Here is a 15,993-nt window from a genome sequence, read left to right on the forward strand (position 1 = left end):
GGTAATTTTGCTTTGCGCTCACAGCTGTTGTGGCAGGTTCTCATGATCACCAACGAAGGTCCATCAAAACTCTGTTTCATACTCAAGTCTCAAAACCGTGGTCCTTTTTGAAATCAATGCTCGATCAGAATCGGTTATGAGAAGGCTTCTGTTCGTCGACTTATTCCAAGTTATCATTGCCTTGTGTCAGTTGAAGGGTTTTACGAGTGGAAAAAGGATGGAGCGAAGAAGCGACTGGTGAAGAAGCAGATGCTCTCAGAGGAAGACTCATTCGTAGGCTTACATCTGTCATTGTGCACCATGTACCAACATTTTGGAGATTAGCTCTTTCGATATTCAATGGGAAGTTTGCTAAGGTAGGTTCAACAAATGGCACTCCTGGTTCAGTGAAACATTAAAAGACTGCTAGACAAAACTCCTTTGAAGACGGCCTTGGTGACGTAAAGGATTCAAATCATTCCTTGGAGGAAGTTGCTGGAATGGTACAGGACATTATATCTGTTTATGAAACTAAGGGAAGGACTGCGCACCCTTGAATGCAGTGCAAACATTGTTTGCATTACAAACCGAAGTTATGAAGGTGTTCATATTGAGGCTCTGCTCTTGGATGAAAACTACGACTCAGAAATAGATGTTGGAAGGTCAAATCACAAAGTTTGATTTTTATAATGGTTACGGCAGAAGAAATTTGAGTCCAATTAACTGCGTTCTCTGGCTCATGCTCGGATTGCAGACTTCGTAGATTGGCCGGGATCTAAGAACAGTCAGCGATGGGAGTCCTAGTGCAAAGACTAAGAGGAATTGAGAGCGGATTGTCGTCAAGCAATCTTAAAGGATGTCTGCTTGCCCTTGTATCCAGTGCTTTCAGAGGGGCAAGCTTTATAATTAAGAAGGAAGGCCTGAAACGTACTGGAGCAACGAGAGCTCAAAGCTGGACTCCATCCTTTATAGCACCGATTTGTTTTCTGATACTTTCGTCGACAATCTGGAGTTAGATTACAAGCATCATATGAGTGGAAAGGGAAATGGTTTGCTTATATACAAGTTTTATGCTGTGGTTGTGCGCATCGACAACATTGGAGGACGACCTTTTTATTGTTTTGTACAACATGCTTAAGGACAAACAAGAAGTTTCGGCCCAGACAATTTGAGTATCATCCATCTGATGCTAGTTTGATGGTCTTCGGGATTTTGGATGGGGAAGTGGTTGTGATCAACCATGAAAGTGGTAAAATTGTCGGACATGTTCAGTCAGTTGGAGCAAATCATAGTATTCTTGGTCTCTGTTGGTTCAACAAGGACCCTTCCAAGCTTATTGCTGGCTCTGACAATGGCACATTACAACTATATGATGTGAACCGAATGCGCTCAACTGTTCTTCCTTCCAGATATGGTGCAGGCAGCAGCAGTAGAAACCCTGCCACTTACACATATGAAGAGTTTGAGAAATTAACATCTGTCCATATTAATGAAACAGATAATTATTTCCTTGCTAGTGGATATTCAAAACATGTTGCTCTGTATGATGTGTGCAGTAGAAAACGGTTACAAGTTTTCGAAGATCTCCACCGTGAACATATAAATGTGGTAAAGTTTGCTCATCATTCCCCATACTTGTTTGCGACTTCATCTTTTGATCAGGAAATCAAAACTTGGGACTTACGACAAAAGCCTACACATCCTTTGTATACAACGACCAGCTTAAGAGGGAATGTGATGGTGTGCTTTTCTCGTGATGATCATTATATCCTTTCCTCAACTGTGGATAATGAGGTCAAGCAACACTTAGCTGTGGATGGAAGGCTACATATGAAATTTGACATTAATCCTACAGGAAGTGTTTAGAACTATACTCGGTCATATTATATGAATGGGAGGGATTACATTATTAGTGGGAGTTGTGAGAAAAAAGGTGTTCGTATATGCTGTGCTCAGACATGATCTTGGCAAAGGTGGCCATGAATTGAGTAAGAGCACAGGAAATGCTGGTGGCAGACTTGCTTGCGGTGTTGTCGGTCTTCAAGGATGAATATGAGCAGTTGGTTATTTATAGGCTGGTTCAAATGGTGAACCGTGAAGCCTAGCAAATAGCAGCTATTCAATTTTGTGAGCAGTTTAGAGGAAGACTGTGTTTTTTAAGTCACACAGCAGTTTCGTAGCACGCTACGAAACTGCTGTAGATGACTGTTTTATGAGAAAAAATGAAATTGATGCTGAGGTCAGCTAATTTTGAATGAAATGTTTCAAGAGCATAAAGGTGACTATTCAAAACTATCCTAGTTGTTCAGAAGATGACAGATGTGCATTGCAAAAAGGTGAAATGTTTTGTTTCCAGCTAAAGTCTCGTTAAAGGTACTTTATGACCGAATTATTAGGGTTTTGGTTTTAGTCTTCGGTGATCCGGTTTGTACACCTGTTCAGCTCATAAGGCTTCCAGCTCATTTGAAAGGTGTGGTGATATGCGTTGTTTGGGAAGAATTAAAGAGCAGAGGACATGTTTTTAAAGTGATGAAGAGTGATGGGAGACAGAGGCCGTGAAAACAGAGCACCTCCCTTGGTTAATTAATGAAGCCATCTACGTGACTGGAATCCAAGGCCAGCTCATTCAGTGTGTTCTCCTTCAAGATACCTCAACCGAAACAGAAAGAGGACATGTGGCAGCATTCACAAAAGCATCATGCATACGAGGAGATAGAGTTAGAATGTCAATGTGATTAGGACTCTATGTATTTACAGCGCAATACCTTTTGTATTTATTAAGTTTGTTTAGAAATAGATAAGGTTAATTAATGGTAGATCATCGAGCTCTCCCCTCATGCTTGTTGAGGAGACTCAAGGTAGTTTGAGTTTTGGTTTTCCTATATATAGGAGAAACTCTGATGTAAACAGGGTTGGAGATTTATAAAAAAACAGAGTTTTTATATCAGCTTATGTAAAAAAGACTTTTGACAGTAATATGAAGATTACTTTTTCTTCCCAAGATTCATCATGTGTTCAATGCTCAGAATATATGTGGCTTTGTCTTTATCCTTTTATGTTTTACAGCTCACTAAATATGCAATCACTCTGAATTCACCTAGTGCTCAGACTTCCTGTGTATATTTATGAGTTGAGGTTCCTTTTGAGAAATGTTCTGAGTGTTAAACATTATATGCCTTGGCTTCCATGATTAAGTAGTTAATAGTTTACTGCAGAGGTGTTTGACTCCATGAGCCCAATGGAAGAGATGTTATTTTGTTGTTCCAACCAGCTTATTTTCATGTACTGTTTGAAGAGTTAGCCATCTTTTCTTGTTCTTAATTCATATCAAGAATCTGTGAGAGAGCCCTCTCTGACTAAGGAGGCTAAGCCTTAGTCTAAAGCCTGGTTTGAAATAGTTGCATGAGATCTTGCTAAGTAGCAGCCCTTAGTACACGATTTTGTGATAACACAACCCATAAGTTTGAATGCTTGTATAGGGTGGGGAAATTATTTCGTTTGTGTCAGAGTATAGGACTTGAAGAGGCATCATGTTTGAATCAGATGTCGAACCCCGAATATGCCATTCCTCCCAATGTTTCTCTCCAAAACTCATGATTTCTCTAACGGCTTCATCCGTTGAGGGGAGTTGATCACATGGATCTAAAGGAAGAGCGGTTATGGGAAGGGGGGTGGTACCGTCAGTGATAACCAACTTGACCGGAGATGTGGATGCTGATTGAATGCCTTGGTAGGCTGATTCAGTTGATGACAACGGCATCTGGTCTCCGAATGTGTCAAGGTCTGAAGGTGCCATTGGGATCCAAGGATCGGTCAGTTCATGAGGAATTGATGAAAGCATGTTGACCGATTGTGGAACCTGTGGTGGCCGTAGAGGAAAACAACCCATCAGGGAGGAAGCCTTCAACAGACTGGTACCGATACTGACAAAACTGTCAGTTACACCTCCTACTAGGGGTACAAAGCTGTTTGGTAATGGTGAATAATCAGAGGTGCAGAAAGACAACTGATCCACTGTTATGACCTTTCCATCCAATGGAAATAGGATGATATGAAAGACAGTGGATATGACGACTGTCATGGCATATGTCCAACTGCAACCTAGCAATAGATTATAGTCGAGATTCCTATCTACGACTTCTACATCTACCGTTACTATTTTCCCAGCCAAAGTGATGGGAAAACTAGCTAAGTATCCTTTTGGGACAAAGGTGTGGCCGTCGAAAGATTTAAGGGAGTTCGACGGCAGGGAGAGGGTTGGAGAACCCAAGGCGAGCCAACATGAAGCTGACATGATGCAGGTTGAAGCACCTTCATCGATGACAGTTCAGTGTATACCTTTACCTTTCAAAGTGATATGCACCTGAAATGCAAGCTGGTGGGAAAGGGGAGGTTTACACTTGTCCATGTCGAAAATGGCAAGCATGGAATCCACAGGGTCAATACCCCCGATAGCCAAAAGCAAAGCTTTCCTTTGGCTGGGACAAGTTTGTAATACTTCGAGTGCCAACATTGCCGATGGCGCTTGCGCCAAATCCTCTATGATGTTGTAGTGTTGGGTGGCACGTGCAGATGTGTTGTGCGTTGTGCGTCGAAGTGCCCCCTTGGGGGGTCGAATTACAAAGTCCTCAATTGGCCTTTTGATTCACAAATCATTGGGTGGCGATGGGTTTTGACCTATGGATGATTCTGCTGCCGAAGCGACAGGAGCTTCATATGATTTGGCTCTTGTGGTTAGTTCTACCATTTCAAATGTGTAAACGGTAGAACTTCCTTCACTAGCTGAAGGTTGTTGCAAACCGTCGCTGCCCCTTGATGTGGGTGGCGGTTGGTTGGCAACGAGATGTTGCTACTGTTGATTAGGAAAAGGATTTCTAAGGACCGCAGGTGTCTTACCAGAATCTTTCTTGGTAAGGTAATCTGTGCATTCTTGAAGACACGGACAACACCAGGTTACGTGATCTTCAAGACAGAGTTTGCACGAATAGTTGGTGCCTTTATCCTTTTCCGTATCAGTAGGCGTAGCGGCCTTCTGTTTTGGGTTGGGCTGCTTAGATGACTGCTCCTCAGAAGGAGTGGTCTTGTTCTGTTTCTTCTTGTTCTTGCCACTGGATTTCTATGTAGACTACATAGAGTTAATTGCAGTGGCAGGAAGAGCAGTCGTTTTGGTAGAGGGGTCCACTGCCAACTTGGAAACGGACCCACTGAGTTGTTTTACAACGCCTGTGGAGGTTGCGCCGACGATCCCATCGGCATGCGCTCTAGGGCGCTGAGTGGTGGGGGGATTGGGGTTACCGGGAGCATAGGGGATAATGTCGTAGAGAGTGCTAGACTGTGAATAAATTAAATCCAAGTGCTGGGCACAACGTATGGATTGGTCCTCTGTGACCGCACCACCTAGAGCGACATCTCTAGCGATTTGCAGGAGCAATGACTTACAGAACTAGTCTGTTAAGAGAAAGTTAGGGATGGGGGCTTTGACTAACCTCTGCCTACGTCTCCATTCATGGATATGATCGGAGATGTGGGTGGCAGTATCCTAACAAAATGAAGTAAGGAGCTCTGTCCTTGTCTCATAATGGATAGGTAACTGAAAGTGCTTTAGGAACTCCATCGCTAAAGCGTCAAAGGTATTCACTGACACACGTGGTAACTCAATATACCACTTTGCAGCATTACTAGTGAGGGTGCGGGGAAATAGATGCAACCAGACACTATCATCCACCATGGAATTAGAAACACACCATAGATGGTAGGTGGTGACGTGAGTGTCCGAATCCTCCCCTTGTTTTCCGTCGAACTTAGGAATATCTGCCAGTATTTTCTGTGGGATCGACAGCCATTGTAGGTTATGGTAGATGGGGTCGTTAGTCAACTTGTATAAGTTGGGGATATCCAATGTTGCCAAAAAAGGAAAATTGTTGGGTGCCCCCAACTCAGACCATTGTGAAGATGGATGACCTGAGGAGCTCTACACTCCTCCCATCGTTTCGTTCCCCATGGTGTACATGGGCTACGTGGTGTAGCAGTTGCTTTGCAGTACGGTGTTGTAAAGTGAATTACCATGAGGATTTTGATACTGGGGTATGAAGTTGCCCCTAGTATAAGCGGTGCCCCCTTGACTCATCTGAGTTTGTGAATAGGGTGCCCCCATGGATTGGGTGGGGATCCCTTGTGGATTCCCAACCGACACTGAACTAACCATATGGCCTTGATTGACAGAAGGAAAACTCATGTCAATCAGTGACTGTCCATGCATGACTGAGAACGGTGGAGGGATTGTGAGATTCCCCGCCGACATGTGCATATTGGGAACCGCCCCAGATATCTGAATTTGGGGGTGAGAACCATACATTAGCGGCCGACCTTGGTTTTGGTAAACTGGAACCATGCCTATAGTGCCATATTGAGTGTTGTATGGAGCACTATATGTGGCACTAGTCGAAGGTATGCTTTGGTTCACCATAGGAGTGGAACCTGGCATCTGCTGGGTTCTACTGATAGAGGGTGTGATGTGAGTTGCAGTACCTGGGACAAACGAGATTGCAGGGTTCCACATTGCTGGTGTTGTGATGACTATCAACTGGGGAAGTGGTAGAGGACTCACAGTGTCTCTATAATTCCACAACCCTTGAGGTGCCGAATGAATAGATGGGAGAGTTCCTCTCAGTGAAGACTGAAGTACTGGTACAACGAGATCAATAATAGGATCCAACAGATTTGTAAGCAGAGTGTTAAAATGAGTAAGAAATCCTTCCGTGAAGAAATCCTCCGGCAAATCAGAATCATCAGTCGTCCAGAATGATCTCATGTGCGATTTAGGAGACTGATTCCTCGAAGATGAGGAATTCGAGTTAGTGGATCTCGGTAGATCCTCCACATTGAGTGGAGGAAGTCCTAACAACCGTCTAGATTGATGGTGAGGACCGGATGTAGCCACAATGACTGGTAAATTTTATTAGATAATTTTTAAGGAGATATTCTTTAAGTCTCAAAAACGATAGAACTTAGGTACCTAAAAAGAAAAAATACACTAAAAATGACAATCAACAAACAAAGTGAAATTACCCTGTCTGATAAACATCGATTACTGGAGATGAAACCTAGTCTCTCAATGAGTAACAGAGAAGGATGGCCAAATGTATGGTTATGGTTACTTTTGAGCTTCGCCCGAACCTCAGATTAAGGGTCCAAGCACTCTTGTGAAGATGAGCACCCTCCAAAAAAATGAAGATAAAGTAGGTCCATCTATTTGAGGTACCAAGACAGCCCGTCCCAGTCACCTTAGGTAAGTACCTAGAATTATTGGCCACTAGAGATACCTCAAATCATAGACATTACTGGGGGGGACATAGTCGCAAACAGCACACTGTGTGGGCCTAAGTCCCCGACTGAGTTCCGAAATCCCCAAAGGGACCCCCGTTACATAGAATACCCAAAGGAGTTGTAAAGGAAGGCGGGCTACCTTCGATTACAATCTGATGTTGTCTCGTATTTAGCTCCGTTGTGAGTGGAGTGGTCCCGGTAATATGAGTGCAGAAGGATTTTTCACTCTTTAACGACACTAGTTTGATTTTCAACCTTGGGTAGTTGACTCACTCTCTTATCCCAAGGTCCTAATCTATCTAATGTTGGTTTGCTCTAAAAAAGAGTATCTGATTAATTTTAGTGTAAATTTTAGTGTACTTTTTTATTTTTCTTCGAAGGGGGTGTTGACGTATGAATATTATGAGACTCTCGACTTGATAAATCGTGCAGAACAATGCTTTAAAAAAAATTCCAATTTCTTATGCAAACAAGTCTTATTCTACACATGTATTATTTCACATATTCATGTATTCATCAGTGCATCTAAAAATCATTCAACACTTTTCATAACCAAAAGTTCCTTTTCTCAATATTCCCTAACAAATATTGAACCAAAACAAAGCAGCCTACAACTAATTTGACAGAAGGAGATGTACAATTTATTAGCTATTCTTTCAATAAAAAATTATTTTATGAGAGAAAAACTAAAGCATTTTCTTAAAAAATAAATTTTAAGACACCAAATTTGTTAGCATGATACTGTTGCAGATCTTGATTCAGCCCTTGGGACAAGTTTCCCCCCCTTTTGGTCCACAAAATCTCTTGAAAAACCAGGAAATGGGAGACTAACGCTCTGTCTGTGTGTAAACAAAGCTTTAGTTTGGCCACTAATGCACCCTGTGCACAGTCAAAGAGCTTTATAAAGCTCTGTGTAGACCAACAACCTGCATTAGTGAGGGAAAGAGCTCAAAAAGTGGGCTTTTGGGATCAGTTTCTGAAGAGAAAGCAACTTTGCAGGATGCAACAAGTTAGATGGTGGATCAGAGAAGGATATGAAGAAGCGGGAAGCTCATAGAAGAGAGAAGAGATCTGAGAGGAGTCCAGATAACCGGGAAATAAATGTATAGTCCCTAGCAGAGTCGCCAGTTCTGCTATGGGGTGAAATGCATGGGACAAAAACTACCCTTGAAAGTCTTCCTGGGACTTCCGGCAGACCGTAAGGTTATCTGCAAAAGGTACCTGTTACACACATGTTCATCTATCTGACATATATATTGACAGGATATGGAGAAAGGATCACCTTTGGTTCTTTCTAGATTTGCTTGGGGATCTCCGTGCGGTAAGAAGAACTCCTCCTGACCGACTCCAAGATGATTCCTGCACAAAATAATGAAGCAAACCAATCACATCATATACTTCTGACAATTAATGAAGGAATCCATAGCAAACATGTATAAATGTATAACTTATCTACTCAACACAACAAGCATCAGAATGAACAAATAAATGCACAATATCACTAACACTTCGAGTAGTGGAACACAACCGCAGTCCTATATTCAAAATAGAAGAGTGATTACAACAACCCTGTTACATTAGCTTTCCTTATCCCTTCTTCCTCTCTCTCTCTCCTTCTTTCAACTAGCTCCTTCAAGAATATGAAAATATCACAATAGCACCATGTACTATCCTTCTAAATGCTCTGACCCTTTTGCAATGGCCCTCTCGTTGCTTAAATAGCAATTGATTTAGGGCTACCCAACTCCACTTGTAGTTCATTTGGGTAAAAACCATGAACCTGCCTCGTTTACCAACTTTTTCCCATTTGCCTCTGTTTCCGGAATAGAATTTCTCCAAATATATTGATTTTTGGAGATTCCCTGCTTTTCTTGCACAAATTTAGGGAAATAATATCTAGATATTTTATGGCAGATTCGTTGGCATAACCACTTGAGCATCACTAAAGTTCACTAACACTCCCCCTGGTCTAAAAACATGAGTTAGCAGGTTGACTAATGCTCCTTTATGCTTGTAAACAAGCTTTATAAAGCAAGTTGTTAGTGTACAGAGAGCATTAGTGTGGATTCTGGGCCTACAACTGTGCTCATTCTTTCAGTCATCATGTCTTTCTCCTCTAAGTTGATTAGGAGGTCAATTTTTCCTATAACATTGGTGGAGAAGACAGGCAATTTGGTGAACAACAAGTGAAGTCAAAGTGTGAAGATAGTTCTGTGGTTGGTGCAGGGCGTGCGGATATGCCTGCACGACGAGTGAACTAGAGGCTGAACATAGGTATCGCAGGTTGTGAACGAAGGAAACCATCCTGCAGAGCATGCTCGAGTTGGGTGACATGGTCATGCAGAGCGCACCCAAGTTGGGAGACACAGTCGTGCAGAGCGCGCCCGAGTTGGGTGACACAGACATGGAGGGCAGGTGCCCGAGTTGGGAAAACGACATAGCAAGTCGAACGAAGAGTGGTTGAACCGGAGGGAGTGAACCGGAGTTGTACAGGAGGTACTATGTGTGGCCCACCGAACGAAGGGAAGTCAAGTCCATGAACAGGAGTTCGGGAGAGAGGCAATACGGGTGCGTGTGTGCCTGCCGAACGAAGGCACGGTTGGCTGAACGATAATGTCGGGTAGGGTAACACAGTGATGGCATTTGCTAAATGAACAGTGAACGAGTCGGTTTATGAACGATGAGCTGAACGAATGCGTTCAAGGGTAAAAAGAGAGTTGGACAAAATGTGTGGTGACTATTCGGAGGTGTCGACGAGCTGGGAAACCAAGTTTGCCGAAGTTGTAAAATTGGCTAAGTGTAAATTTGGGGTTTCCTCCAAGATTTAACTTATATATATATTGATACGAGCAGACTCATATTGCAGGGAGTTGCCCCTCCCTTTATACTGTTGTGCATCTATACATGTTAATGCTGTTGTGATGAATGTTTATGGTTTTCATTGTGTATAAAGGATAACTTAATACTTGGTAATGAAGAAATAAACTAAGTACGAATGTTAGGAGTATTCCATGACCATGAGTATCGGTGAAAAGAAAAGGGTCGGTGGTGTCACACCTTGCTATAGTGCAGTTGGAAGAGTACCACCAGTGTAGGGGCATGACACCAGTGGCCCAACGGCTCATGGGGGTGGTGGGGTGTTTCCCAAAAACACCCCGCTACCCCTGCTGTCACTCCCCTACACTGGCGGTACTCTTCCAACCGCACTATAGTGAGGTGCGGCACCATCGACCCTTTTCTTTTCACCAATACTCATGGTCATGGACTACGCCTAACATTCGTACTTAGTTTATTTCTTTGTTACCAAGTATTAAGTTATCCTTTATACACGATGAAAACCATGAACATTCATCATAACAGCATTAACATGTATAAATGCACAACAGTATAAAGGGAGGGGCAACTCCCCGATGTGAGTCTGCCCGTATATCAATATATATAAATCTTCAACTTTCAAAGTACAAGTTAAATCTTGGAGGAAACCCCAAATTTACACTTAGCCAAATTTTACATTCATCGACAAACTCGGTTGCCCAGCTCGTCAGCACCTCTGAACGGTCACTGCATGTTCTGTCCAACTCTCTATTTACTCCTGAACGGGTTCATTTAGCTTGTCGAACGAACTGTGTTGTTTTCCCAACTCAAGCATGCTCTCCGTGTCTATGTCACCAAACTTGGGCGCCCTCTACACACCTCGTCACACCTTCATTCACCAAAACTCGGCACTTCATTTCGCCCAACTGGTCGGTGGGCACACCTCCATGTCATCTCACATGAATCGCTCACACGAACTGGGCGAACCCTCCACGAGTCACCCACTCACCCGATCGCACCTTCGTTTGGTGGGTGCTCGTCGTGCAACCCTGCCTGAACTCATTCAACTGCCCGGCATGTTTCACTCGACCACCCTACGTTCACCCGACGCCCAACCTGGGTCACCCTCCATTCACGTTCTATCCACCCGATTCACCCCTCGTGTCGGTTCATCACACCTGCGCCCTGTGCCTTTGACTGCAGAACTGTTGTGTCCAACTCGCACTTCGCACTTGTTGTTCGCTCCAAGTGTGATGCCTCTCCACCACAACTCATCCTCCTATTCATACATCCGCCTGCTTGTCGTTTGGGCGTTCGGCCGACCCATCGTTCCAACATATGCCCGTCGGCCTATCCATTGTGTTAGCTCATCGGCCCACACATTATGATGTGTGGCCGCGCAACCAACTCGTCGGCCCATCTATTAGTGTCAGTCTTTGCAGCCTTCCTCCAGTGATCAAATATGCTCTTACAAAGTGATTTTAAGGTGTCAAGGTCAAATTTTGTCATTTCAATGAGTCTTCAAGCAAAATTTGGTCACTAGGCATTAGGTCTAGGGTTTGCTTTTACTCCTGTCAAAGTTGTCCAAATGTCAGTCCATGTCACTGTTCAGCTAAGTGTACTATTATTCAGAGGGTTGTCATTATCATGTCAAGTTCCACTGGGTCATTTTACACCTTGTTCATGCTTCAGTTGCGCCTAGGTAAGGTTCATTTCCCTCTCCTAGGGTTTTGAAGGAAATTTCTCCTGGATGGTCAAACCATCAACAAAACTTGTATCCTAATGTTCATACACCTTCCCCTATCCTTAATGTACCTTATTAAACACTTTCCGTCACTGAGATCCCCCAAATTCCTCATTTTCACACAAACCCTAGTTTCTTGCTACAACTTGACAATTTTCTAGGTTGGGCCTATGTTTAGCCCTTTTGGACCCCTTCCCCTCACTCAATATTTGAAATTCCACTTTCCCCTGCTTCCTAACATCCCTCCCCACTTCCAAAAAATTTCTCAAGAATTTAGAAGCCCCTTATCACATTCATTTCGCTTCATTTCGACAAATCCCTTGTTCCACACATCGGGATAAGTTTTACTCAAATGATGTTTCTGAGAAATAAAAGATGAATTTCGGAAAAATGAGAGACATTTTTTTCCACAATAGTAAAATGAAGAAAAACCTCCTTCACTTTTTACACAGGTGTCATGGTTTTAGAGAAATGTCAAAAATACAGTTGCCACGGGAGAATTGATGCACCTCTGAAGTGACCTTGGGTAAATCAAGTTTTCTCCTAGCTTGGTTGGCCAAATGACTTTCTTGATGAGTCAAATGATAAATAGACACAAATATATTTCCAATGAGCTATCATGAGCTCAATTTGGAGTTGAGGAAGGCATTCAAAAGTTGACTACAACAGCACTCTGCCTTTAGGCAGCCTCATTTGGCACATTTTGAACAGTCTTGGGATATTTGACTTTTGATAGGGAAACTGAACTCAAAATTGAAAAATTCTAGTTGGGTTGGAAATTAGACTCAAATACCTTTCCAACGAGCTATCTCATGCCCAATTTTGACACCGGGAAGGCCTCCAAAAGTCTCCTGAAACAAATGCTACGCACAAGGTTTGGTGGCGCGACGCATTGGGCTGCATTTCTCAGTGAAAAAATACACTGGCACAACGCATAGGGAAGGCATAGTGCATTGGGCTTGAGGCATGGTGCATAGAGCTTCCAAGCCCAATTTTCTCAAAAACTTCATCAAATCGCCCCAAATCGCATGGATTTGCCTTGTGACAAGAGGACACTGGAACGGCGTAAAAGGCAAGATCAGCTCCAAATCTTGGATGAAGCCTCTTTGGCTGAGCATGATACTTGATGAGTCACCTTCAGTCCAAATTTTAAGGAATTTGGAGAAAATTTTGTCATTTTTGAATTTCTTTGGTCACAAAACAGGGTTTTCCTCCCTATGCGCCGCGCCACGTGGCGCGCGCTTTTGCTAGGGAGCTCCAAATTACAAAAAATTTGCATTTCTAGATTTGGCATGAAAAATCATGGTTTCTGGTGCATGGCCAAGAAATTTGGGCAGGTTTTGAGTCCTCAAGAGGCCAAAAACACTCAAAAAATGACCTCACTGCCCCTATTTTGACACACAGGAAGCAGTCTTGGGAGATTGGAGGGGAAAATGACATCCAAATTAAGAAATTCCACTTGGTTTGGAAAGTAGATAGGTAGGGATTTCCAACGAGCTATCTTGGGCGCAATTTGGACTCCAGGAAGTGCCTCAAAATCAGCTCCAAAGTGGCGTGATGCATAGAGAATCAAGCGCGGCGCATAGAGGATTTTTGCCTATTTTTCACTGTACAGCTCAGAAATTCGCCCAGTTTTGACCAGTTTTGCTTTTTGATGTTACACTTGACCTTTCATGATGTAATTTGATAACCATGATGTAATATTGGCACATTTTTACTTGTTCTAGAGGATTCATTCACTAAAAAGTAAAAATTAAATGAATGAATCAGTTTCCTAGCATATAGGGGCAGGTTGTTTGATTGCCTATTTTTCAGTTCCTTGTTTAGATATGGTTGAAACAGCTCCTAGAATGATGAGCTCGACCCCTAGAGGCATGGGAAGGAGTTAGGCTTGTCTATATTATGTAATTTCTCAGTCATTTTTAGGGTTGGATACTTGGGATTGCTTGGCACTTCATTGTACATTTCATTTTTGCAATTTTGGCAAAGGAAAGACTAGGGTTTTGCAGCACTTGTTGGGATCCATGTGGCTTTATGTTTTGATGGTGTTTTTCTCTATGTATTTGTAATTTCACTGATGTTTATGCATATCATTTTCCCTTCTCTTGTCTTCTGCAATTAAACAAATGAGTGATTAAGGTAGAATTCATTAGACTGCTATGCTCTGCCTTGATATTTTGTTTAATTCTACATGTTTTCATCTATTTGAGGAGGACTCTTGATACTTTCTTGCCCTCCTTAGCCCCTCACCGGACTGATCCATCCATTCATTCAATCCAAAGCATCAAAACTACTACCTATCTTGCCCCTACCTGAACTCTGCAAAAATCTGGCCTCATCCCCGGACCCAGAATTTTCCTTTCCCTTTTTCCAACAAAACCCCCAAAAACTCAAAACAAATCCTTGTACTTCATACCTAGCCTAAAATTAGTTTATATTTCAGTCATCTCAATCCCCATAGATCATATTTCGCTAAGATTGACCCGGAGAGAGCCCTCTCCTATCCTCGTAGGGCTAGCTACGAGGCTGAGCGTGGTTTGATGTGGACCTAAAACCTTGTCTTTCAGCCTGAGGCAAATCTAGGCTCTAACACCATCCATGGGACCACCCAACTACCACGACTCTCACCCATCACTCAAGTCGGCTCGTGGGCTTGAGCCACCCGCTCACCTACTATAAGTTCGCGGCTTTGGCATTCTCCACACTCGTCCACTCGACCATTCCATCTGCAGCTCACTCACTCATCATGCATTTTCCAACCACAGCTCGTTCGTCCATCATTCAGCTCACTCGGTGGGTCGCCTGTGCCACCCGTCCATGGTGAAAACCACAAGGAGTTACATCCTCCCCCACCAGAAGTCATTGCCATCCTCACCAATCCGGCCATCCACCATAGCTGCCAACCAATGCCTCGTGATCCATCAGAATAGTCATCTTCTTGATCCATGATATCAACTAGTCCATACATTTCAAACATCCCTGCAACATATGAAAAACAATCATCTCCACCATGTGTCATCCCATCATGTGAATTGCTGCCATGATCCTCCAACATAATGCTAGCACATCTCTACACACTGAAGTCCCCATGACTCGAACTTGTCAGATAGCTATTCCAACTGCCATGCTCAAATCATAAGAATGCACATCCTTATGCCATGACCAGTCTTTTCTCAGACCTTTGTCACAATCCCTAACTCATCAAGAATATGCTCCGAACCCATGCTCAGGTCCATGGAATCTCCATCCCAACTGCAACATGTCATGATGCTAATGCAAAACCATTCCTGCATCATCTACCTGTCATACCTGCTCAACCTGTTTAAGGACTCACTGCCATGAGCAGCTAACAATGAGCCCCATCTTCTAAGTCATCTAAGAAGATGTGGAGGGAGCGGAGCCTGAAGGCTCTCCCTCACTGATCAGCTCAATCCACCTGTTTGGATCTTCCACCTCCATCCTCTGAAGATAAGCATCCCAATCCTCCACCTGGATATTCAGCCTCATATAATCCTCATCATCGTCATCGTCATCCTCAACTTCCTCCAGCCTCCTAGACAAATCCAAGATACTATCGGACAATGTTTTGATAACCTGTGACTGTTCCACAAGCTTTGCCTCAGCAGTAGACATCTGCTTACATACCTCATCCATGCGCTTCTTGTCCTCCATCTGCATCACTGCCAACTTACACTCGGGTCTTGTCACTCCAATGGTTGGAACACCAATGGGTACATCTTCCCTTCCATCATAAATGTACAACTTCTTCAAATGTGGAACTATCATCGCATCATAGTGTTTCAAAAACTCCATTCCTAGCACAACTTCATAGTCGTCAATTCGCACTATAATGAAGTCGACTTTCCCTGTCCACTCACCAAGTGTTGTGTCCACCTTTTCAGCCACACCAATCACGGAATCAGGAGGAGAATTCATTGTCTTAATTTGTGCCTGCATTGGTACAAATTTCAGCCCAATCCTTCTCGCAACATCTTCACTCATGAAGTTGTGAGTAGCCCCACTATCCACCATAGTGAGTACATCCGCACTCCCAACCTTCATCCGAACATATTCCAAACTGTTCCTTTTCCGGATCTCTTCATGAGACCGCTTCCGTAGTAGCTGCAGCT

The 15,993-nt window shown here is 43.2% G+C and overlaps 1 pseudogene; it reads left to right on the plus strand.

Moving 5' to 3' along the window:
- The first annotated feature begins 1,176 nt into the window (after positions 1 to 1,176).
- LOC149172178 (protein DWD HYPERSENSITIVE TO UV-B 1 pseudogene) lies at positions 1,177 to 1,845 on the plus strand (annotated as a pseudogene).
- The last annotated feature ends 14,148 nt before the right edge of the window (positions 1,846 to 15,993 follow it).

The sequence above is a fragment of the Pinus tabuliformis genome, chromosome 4_2 (assembly GCF_031772625.1).
Source record: "Pinus tabuliformis cultivar Carrire ecotype Pingquan chromosome 4_2, CPIR1, whole genome shotgun sequence".
NCBI classification, from domain to species: Eukaryota; Viridiplantae; Streptophyta; class Pinopsida; order Pinales; family Pinaceae; genus Pinus; species Pinus tabuliformis.